Source organism: Pygoscelis adeliae, unplaced genomic scaffold (genome assembly GCF_000699105.1).
Source record: "Pygoscelis adeliae isolate BGI_AS28 unplaced genomic scaffold, ASM69910v1 Scaffold34, whole genome shotgun sequence".
Classification (NCBI taxonomy): Eukaryota; Metazoa; Chordata; class Aves; order Sphenisciformes; family Spheniscidae; genus Pygoscelis; species Pygoscelis adeliae.
Genome location: NW_008824658.1, coordinates 2,853,221 through 2,862,094, shown reverse-complemented (window position 1 = coordinate 2,862,094; position 8,874 = coordinate 2,853,221).

The following is an 8,874-nucleotide window of genomic DNA, read 5'->3' as shown; positions in this document are numbered from 1 at the left end:
GTGCAAATTTCTTTTAAAATAGCTAGGTTATCTCTTACTCCTAAGTTCTGTTGCAAGGCTAAGAAAGAGAATAATGTTTTGTGTGGTGACTTCATGTTTTCACCCACAAAACAACAGAAATGTGGTAAGTATTCTGCAGATGCATAAAGGAAAATGTGGTAAGGAACGTTGTGGTATACATGCCGGTATTTAGAATAGCTTATTGGGTTGGACCAAGATAAGAAATTGTGCAGTAGTTACTCTAAACAAGAATTAATGTTCCATGTATTGCGAAGAATCATAACTAAATTGTCTGGACACAATCAGTGGAGTGAGATCTGGTATTGTATTAACGTTTTGGAGTGTAAGACCATTCTCATTAGCTTTCTGAAGACGTTTGTAGGTGAAGCTTTTAAGCCTTGGTCTTACTGCCTATCTGCATTTTTAAAACTTGAAGCTAAATGTTTTACAGCGCAGCTCTTCCTTTTAAAGTTGATCTTTTAGGTTTCATCTTACTCGTACAGTATAGAATTATGTAATGCAAGTAATTCTTAAAGTAGTTAGTGAACCCGACTGATCTTTCAATGTACTGGCATTTCAGAATACACTACAATAGAAAATGCAAAAATCTGAACGTTGTATAGTACTCATTAGCTAGCCAAAGTGTTTCTAGGGATGCCAGTTAAAGGTCAGCCTTTGCTTTGCAGTTTGGTTTTGCATTAACGTTGGTTTTGTATACAGCAGCCTTTTACTATAGGCACAATTACATACAATTGCTGATAATTAAGAACTATTCTAATCATCTGGACTATGTCTAAGCTACATTGAGAACATTTGGACATAGTATTTCTAATCATAAAATGTTGAGTTCTTTATCATGAGTCAGATAAAACAGATCTATCTTGTAGGTCTGTCTGGAAGGTGGAGCCGTCAAGGACCTCTGTGCTGAATTGCGCCTTTTGTATTCTGACCATTTTAGAGGTCCTTTTTGAACCCAAACTAGTCTTTATAGCAACTGAACATGGAAGTGAAAATTGCTTCTTTGCACTAGTGAAACTATGGTAAATAAGTTTTTCATGCCTTCCAAGGTTTAGGGGGTTACATGTACACTATTAAAATATTGGGCTGCAGGTTGCTCATCTGATAGGAAGTTGTGACTGCAAGAGGAGTGGAGGGGTGGCAGGTCGGGCAGGAGGAGAAGCAGAGCTTTGGAAAACGGCAACCTGCTACACACCTTATAACCAGCCAGTTTGCATTTGTATAAACAAGTAGTTACGGAGGACAGAGAAACCTTAATTAAGTTTGAAATACCTGCAGGTCAAAACTTAATAATTCGGTCATCTTAAAAATATGAATTGACTGATTTTTGGACTTAACAAAATTTAAAGCCTGATCTAGTCAGTGCTCTATAGTCTAATCAAGTCTTCCTGATTTGAAAACAGCAAATACCTCCTTTGACATTTATGGCCCAGTTGATCTGAACCGGGATGCTTTGCTTCTCTTAAGTTTCAGGAGGGTTATGTCTCATTTTAGTCAGCTTCAGCTAGATTAAGGGTTTTGCAGAACTCTTACAGCTTTATAGATTTTTTGAAAAAATATTAAAGCATTTGTCAACTTCTGAGTTTTCTGTAGTAGAACTTACATATGCAAAATCAAATAACTCATCTGATTAGCCATATTCCAGATATACTCACATGAACTAATGGGTATTGACTTAATCAGTATCTTGTATTTATTATTACATAGTTGTAATGCATGTTCACATCCCACTGCATTATCTAAGTCTGAAAAAGAGGAAGGGTAAGTTGTGGTTTTGTATTGGCAGTCATGTAAAATTCTAGTTTTAGAAGTCCTCAAAATATGATGAAGCAGCATTACTTTCCTGATGAAGCCATTAAATCTTAATATGCTAACAGCCACTAAAATGTGATCCTACCAAGCGAGAAAGCACTTGGAATGAATCAGTTGACTTTGTGTTGACTCAACAGCATTTTTATTTTTTTAATTTAGATTATTCCAACATTAAGCTATAAATTGGGTTAAAGGGATCTTGACACTTTCCCACACATTACAGTTGAGTCTCCTGGGGGTGAGGACTGTTTCAGGAGTCATTCTTGTGCTGCTCCGGTTCTGCCTGTGGCCACGGCTGTTATGTGCCATCCCTCCCCCACACTAGGTAAAAGGAAATTTTTAATTCACAGCATGTATTCGGAAAAATTCTGGTGTTACCCTTTAGCTAATTTCCCAACTGATTTTTCCAAGTCTTATTTTTTCAATACTATATACTTACTGTAAAAAGAACAATTACTTGAACAGCCTTTTTTAAATAAAATGCCAAGAGTGTTTGCACTAGTCAACAAATAAGAGGTGTTTACACAACAGACTTGATATTTGCCTAAAAGTAGCATACTAGTAGGAAAAAAAAATCGGTGTTTTCTTGCAACACTGATGTTTTCTTTGTGTATATTTCAATAGAGCAATCTTGTTCACTCCTACAAAGTTAAATGTAAGGGTGTATTTCAATAGATAGACAAGTCCTCAAATTTCAGTTTATTCAGAATCAAAATATTTGTATTTTTAGTTCTAATGTTCTAATAGTATGGATTCCTCTAATTTGAGGAAGCTTTAATTCTTTCAATTTTTTTTCTTTTACGTGGTGGCTTACACCTGCATTTCTGAACTTTGGTTTATCTACTTGCACACTTGTGTATTGCAGCAAAATATAGCATTAGCATGTAGCATGTTCTGAATAAGACATTGAAAGAAATAAGACTGATGTGAAATTTAGAAGGCTTTGTAGGAACAGTATCAGGCATACAGAAAAAAACATTTAATTCTCTAGTTGAAGTTTTCTGTCTCGGGGCAGGGGAGGGGGTCCCAAATACTTTTAAATAAGAGTTTAGCTGAAGTACATTAAATTTACTTCACGTGACACGAGGTTTAGCTGGGATGCATTGGGTACTTGCTTGCTTCCTTTCCTCATCGTGGTATCTTGGCTATGAATATTTTTTCCATCACTTTTCCGTATTAAGATCACTGTCTAGTTTGTTGCCGATGCATGGTATAGACCGAGGATAAATACAGTCATTGAGTCAACTCATCAGTTCAAGTGTGTAAATTCTGTAGGGACTGACCTTTATGATAAGCCTGTTGAAGCTTCTGTTGCTTTTCTGTGAGAAGACAGATGTTGCACCTTGTCATCCCAGGCAGGGACAGTGTCCGTTTTACACCGGGTTGTTGCTTCGTTTGCCTGTACTTCAAGCTGAAACGTAATTAAGTTCCCATAGAAGTTCATAACTTGCTGAGTGAAGTGCCACCAGTGACAGGAAGGTGAAAGCAGTAAGTTTGATTCATTTTGGAAAAGCGCTTGTTTAAAGAACGGGTAGTGGGTCTTTGAGCGGGAACGAGCAAATCTTGAGTTTTATAGTAAAAACTGAAATACACCACTATGAAATTACCTTAAAGAATTTTTTCCAAAGCATAGTAGTTATCTTTTAGATGTACTTCTGTTCCCTTTGAAGAGGGGCACTGTTTGGAGTTTAAAGCAGTAATTTCTGTTCATTCTAATAAAGCTCAACAGTAGAGATTAACCCTTTAAATACAGGTTAACATTTCTGATTAGCCTATACATTGCTCGAACTGCTACAACTTTAAGTTATCTAAAAAGCAGTGTACTTTGCCTTCAGTTAGGATTTCAGACTTTGTTCAGTGTTACTATTTAACTGATGCATGGGTGAGGGTGGTTGGAAGCAAGATTTTGCTTCCTGCTGTGCGAGAAGAGATTCGAGTAGGTATGGCCAGAAGGACAACTATGTTGTTGTCCTGATTTCAATCCCGTGAACAGCTGTGCTGCAAATCCACACGTACATTACTGCTATACAGGAATAATAATACTACAGGAAGCTAGGCTCCCTCAAAGATATTTTTTTTTTCCTCCTCCCCCTTAGCTTTTGGGCAGTTTAATTCTCTTAACTGGCTCCTTTTGTTATCAGACAAAAGTCAGTGCTAATGCGAGAGTGAAGTGGAAATACACGGTCCTGGGGAGGAAGGAACTGCAGCGGGACCAGCTTAGTTCTGCTTCATGCGTTGTAAAACCACAGTGCAAGTGGCTGGTGGGGGGGTTGAGCAGGATCCTAAATTAACTTTGAATTCAAGACATATCGGTCAATTTAAGAAACACTTATATTTATGGGGGAAGTAATTGGAACCCATTTTCAAATGAAACTTTGGATTGCATGGAAGAGAGTTTCAAGGTTAAAGGCGCAAGGCTACAAATGAATTGTCTGGGATGAGCTTCCAGTATTGGGGTTTGGAGAAAGAAAGAAAAGTCTCCCATATGTGCTACCATTTTCTTACAAAATCTTTGAGCAACTTAATGGTTTGTAATTAATAGGAAGTACTGTAGATTGCATTCTATCCTGCTATTTTTCAGCAGTGCAAAAGTCATTTGTTTGGTAGGTAATACTGTACTGCATCGATAAATGGAAAATTACTTAAATTACCTTGTTACTTCTAACTTTGTTAGATCTAGATTTGTATAGTTTATTGGCTGTTCCTAATTAAAGTCGCAGGAAGTTTGAGTAATTCTGCACTTGATCAGGTGTGGTGCTACTTTGTTTACTTCCCCCTCCTGGCTGTCTTCTGATCTAGACCAGCTTATTAGTGATAAGTAATATCAGGTAAAGGGTGGGGAGAGGTCAACAACATGCATCAAGAAGTTTCAGAAGCAGAGTTGTAATGCTTCACCATAGTGATCTTGAGGTATTTCTAAAGGTACTCACATATTTCTAAGTGGGATTTGTAAATGCTGCGTAGTAGGTATTGAAATAGTTATTTCAGAATAGTTGATTAGATCAGATAAAGTTGCATCTGAACATTAACCTATGGTGCTCTCACTTGTTCCTTGTTTTCTATGAAGTTTTAGAATTCAAGTTTTCTTTGCCTAATTTGAATTTTGATATGGAAGAAGCTGATGTTTCTAGGAGAGTTTTTGTAGCAATCTTGCTATCTACATTTATAGCAAAGCTAAAGGATTGATGGTACTTGGCCTACAGGAGTTGTCTAATACATTTAGTTTTGAAATAGAGTTAGTTTATCTGTGGTATTATAGAAAGTATTTCAGGAAATGAAGAACTGCTGTAGTATTTTCTGCTGGTGGCTTTTTTAAAAAAAACCAGCATTAAACTATCATGGTGATTATTTTCAAAAGAGCACGTTTTTTTGAGAGTAAGCAGTAAGGGTTTTTTTAAACCCATTTTGATTAAATCCTTCTCCCTACCATCTTCCAATTTCATAAAAATGGCAGAAGGGAAGAACAGGAAAAAAGTCACCATCTTTCCTGCCCTGTCATTCAAAGCAGTTGCCCCAGACTATCATCTCTGCATTTTAGAGGCATTATTTATTGGTAATTTACGTAGTCATCTGGAGCATTAACTACTTCATAGTCCGGCTTCCACCTTACACACGCCTATAGCCTAGGAGACGTACCACTTCAAAAGCCTTGTTGGGCAGCGGTCTGAACTCCCTTCATTCTTCTACAGCTAGCAGTATAGCTAAAACAGCTTGGCATGCGGGCAGCTCCTTCTTTTCTAGGCCACCAACTTCTCCTGACACCGTACCCTTCATGGCACTGGTGCTGCGGCTGTAAGTGCTCCTCGGGCAGAGCAGCAGCTGTTGCATAGCGCAGCGCACCCGCTCACATGGCTGCTGCTAATCACGCCGTCTCTTGTCCAGGACAGTTCTCTGAAACAACACCTAGCCTGGCTGTTCATCGCCTGACTGCGCTCATTGCTTTAATCTGGAGAGACAGGCAGCAATCGGTACAGGTGCACCTCAACCTGTGAATATTTGGCTTTGTCTCCAGTGGTCTGTTCCTGAGTCAAGCCAGAGCCAGTGCTCCATCATCCACTTGTATTGGCCAACTTTGTCAGCTCTTCTTTTAACAGGTTGCCCTCCCTTGACTTTACAACCTTCAGGTTTTTTCTTTCTCTTTCTGATCCTCATCATCCTTGCCCTGCACCTTTCCCTGAAGGCTCTTGTCTGCCGCTGCTCTCCCTTGCCCTGTCCTACTGCCTTTCTTTCAGTACGTCTGGGCAAACAAGGGCTTAAAACCGTGTCTACGCTGAAGGCTCAAGATCTAATTCCCTGTGTCAGACCCTTTGCACTGCTGACCTCATTGGCCTCGTTTGGCTCAGTTTCTTTGAGGTAAGGGGTGTTAGTTCTGTGTTGGGACTAAATGACCCTGGATGGGAATGGGCAGCCATGCTCCTCTTGAACTCTCAAGCTCTCCTGCTTTTACAGCTATTTAAATAACAATTTTAATAACCTGGTACAAGATAATAAACAATTTCATTTGCATTCAAACATATTTAAATGCCCTCTTCATTAAGTTTCTATAGTCTGGGGTGTGTTCCGGGCATCCATGTCATATCTTTGTTTATAAAGATTTTCTCCTTTACGAACTAACTTGCTGTATGTGATAACAACCTAACGTCCAGTGGTGTTTTCCACCGTTTGTGTTGGTGTGACTGAAAATTACAGGTGGTGTAAGCTCTTTTGAAAATGATCGTCATGATAGTTTAATGCTGCAGTTATCAACGGCTCTAAGGTTGTTCAACACCATTTTATGGGTCTTGCTAAAAATTGCTTTAGTCTGCCAAAACTGTATCACTTAATCACTGACGTTTACCTCAGCTTTGACGTTTAACTGTAGCAGCTCAGCAGGCTCTAAATTTGGATTTCGGGAGGTGGAGAAAGGAGGAGAGATGGTGATTTGTAAAAGAGACTGATTTTCTTGAACTACTCCATGCTGTGAAGTTCTGAAATGCAATTCAAGGTATTGCGTTTGTGTTTTATGATGGCCTATGAAATACGACCCAAATTTAGCCTTGCTCTCAGGTCCTGAGAAATCTTGAACTCTACGTGATGGACAAAGACGCGCTAACACTTGGTGTGACAGTATCCTTGGTGTTCTGGTGTGGCCGATGTCAGTGACGCTGTCGGTCATCAGCAGCTCCTTCAGCCAGGAGTCTCAAGAGCATTTGCTGCTTTTTTTGCTCCTGGTAATCCTAAACAGCAGAGAATCATCCACGGTGAAATGCAGCAGTGAAATAGGGAAAACCATCAAGAGCAGGAGCTTTAATGAAGGGAGAGCAGTGCCATGGACAGACCGGGAGCACGGGGTCGCCAGGATCCAGTGTTAAAACCTCAAATTCTTAAATCTCTAGTTGTTTTAGCACACATTAACAAAACCCACTGAAAAAGTATGTCATCCTTTTCTGGTAGTGAGGAGCGATATGGTGCTGGTACTAGCGAGGCTGTTAATTAGTGTGTGTGATTGAACGTGCTCTGGGGAATGTTCGTGTTTCTGTACTGAATGAGATTTCTGTCTCTAGTATACCTGCTTCATTTCTTGAAAAATTGGAACGTATTTATTAATTCAGGGAGCTGCAGGAAGAGAAAGCATCAAATGACCGAGGAAGGTAAATGTTTCCTGACAAACTGGAGCGTTTCCACATGGCATTGGCCTTTGTGAATTATATATAATTATATATAGCAATTTCAGAAGAGATGCTCTACACATTACCATATATTAGTGCACTAGTTGCATAGTTATTGCAGGGAGAAGTTATGCTTTTACCTTTCTGGTGGTTATAATCCAGTCTTATGTCCTTTAATTAGCTTGGTTTGAAGAAGAAAGTGTTACACTTGGTGATTCTAGTACCCTGGGTACTCAAGTGCCTTCACTCTTTAAGAAGCTCCACCCAGCTGCTATTTATAATCTCATCCTTTTACCCACAATTCACTTTTTAAAGGGGAATTTCTCTTCACTGCAGAAATCTGGTTTTGACCAGTAGTGGGAGTGGGAAAGAGGAGTGTGAATTAGTATAAGAGCTGTTGTATTAAAGTAAGCGTGTGGTGCCTAAAAGCTTTATTTTAGTTAAGATGCGTAATTAGCTGGAAGTTTGGGGGGGGGTGTTCTGTTTTGTTGTTTTTCTTTTTTTAAACATGCAGAGTAAACATTTTCCGGTAAATTCAATAAACGGATAATAAGTCTGGTTGATAGTCCAATTTACTAACAGTTATTCCTTGATTATTCTCTATATAATTACAACACTTTTCTGATGTATTCACTTTGTCCAGGGATATGAAAAAATTAGAAAGCCTTAAAAGACCTGGTAGGTAGGTGTGCTCATGATTTTGACTAGTATAGCTTCTTCTTTATTGAGTGTTTTTGGGTAGTATTACAATATTGCTGTAATATATTTTGCTTAATAATTGCATAATATTGCTTGTAATGTATTTGTAAATGTGATTTGAGGCAGCATGGTTTAATTTCTCTATTTCATATAAATAATTATATAGCTTGTTGCTTGTGCCTTTCTGTATGTATTTGGATGTGGCAGCTTAAGATGGTGAAATCTTTGCCATAAAAGCTCTTAGATATATGTAGAGCAATGCAAAAGCATTACTCTTATTTGTGATAAATGCGATTTATATTGGAAGCTCTATGTGACTTGAAAACACAGAGCTAATTTGTAAATTTATGTAGTATTGATTTATTTATTTAAAACCTATGTAAGCTGGTTTTCCTCTTAAGCTAACTAAAACCCAGATGTGTTTCTCCTGGGACAGGGGAGAGCTAACTCGTGGTACAGGGAGGTTTGGCACAGGGCTTTATTAGGGAGCCACGGAGCTCTTTGACCAAAACCTCTGCACTGAATGCAGACATCTCCACCAAAACCATACCTGGGGGGGGGGGGGGGGGGGGGGAGAGGAAGGAGGTTTTTTGGAGAGGATTTTTTGCCACTTCTCTCTCATGGTCCATGGTTGGGTATGGTAAAAAGAGGTAAGACATTAAAAAAATTGTTTCTTGTAAAGTTATCAGGAATAACA